This window comes from Sinocyclocheilus grahami, unplaced genomic scaffold, assembly GCF_001515645.1.
Source record: "Sinocyclocheilus grahami isolate Dianchi unplaced genomic scaffold, SAMN03320097.WGS_v1.1 scaffold1163.1, whole genome shotgun sequence".
Lineage (NCBI taxonomy): Eukaryota > Metazoa > Chordata > Actinopteri > Cypriniformes > Cyprinidae > Sinocyclocheilus > Sinocyclocheilus grahami.
This window is the reverse complement of record NW_015506342.1, coordinates 582,784-583,427: the sequence shown is the minus strand read 5'-3', so window position 1 is coordinate 583,427 and position 644 is coordinate 582,784. Positions and strand designations below refer to the sequence as shown.

At 39.1% G+C, this 644-nt stretch overlaps 1 long non-coding RNA gene across 1 annotated transcript; it reads right to left on the bottom strand.

The window, feature by feature from the left end:
- Nucleotides 1–134: 134 nt before the first annotated feature.
- On the bottom strand, nucleotides 135–499 carry LOC107567499 (uncharacterized). The gene is made up of 2 exons (XR_001606653.1): nucleotides 370–499; nucleotides 135–191 (listed from the first exon to the last, which is right to left on the bottom strand). It is a non-coding gene; the product is annotated as an uncharacterized lncRNA (long non-coding RNA).
- Between the last annotated feature and the right edge of the window lie 145 nt (nucleotides 500–644).

Here is a 644-nt window from a genome sequence, read left to right as displayed (position 1 = left end):
CTTTAGTTACGAGACTGATGCAAGAACTGTTTTTATGATATTAAAATGGAAATATCCAAACATGATGCGTTTTCCATTTCCAGAAATGAATATTAATTTCATTCGTCAACTGTGAAGTTCTTACCATTCTTTTCATGGATCTGCACCAGCGATTTATACGACTGCTGCGCTCTGGCAAGATTGTACTGATTCTGAGAACAAGACAGACAAACCAGAAATGTGTCATAACACAGCGCTTACAGAAACATGTTCATTCTAGTCTCTACTGTGCAATTAAAGTTACATTTAAAATGCAATCAGCTACTAGCTTCCAAAAAACTAAAGCAACTCCACCAGACATCATTAGACAAACACGAGCCGAGCATTCACCTTATTGGCTCCGAACTGCACTCTTGCTTTTCCTTTGACTAAAGTGGCATTTATCTGCATGATGACAGACTCTATGGAGTAGGCACTGCTCCAGCCCTGAGAGCAAACACACACAACTGAGACGAGAACAAGCCTCTGACACACTCCAGCATCACAGGCAGCATTAACTAGCAGCTGGATATCAGTATAAATACAGGAGTTTGATGCAATTTGAAAACACTGAATATTTAACATCTTAAAACCTTGCCTAACATTATAAGTGGACATTAGGGAAA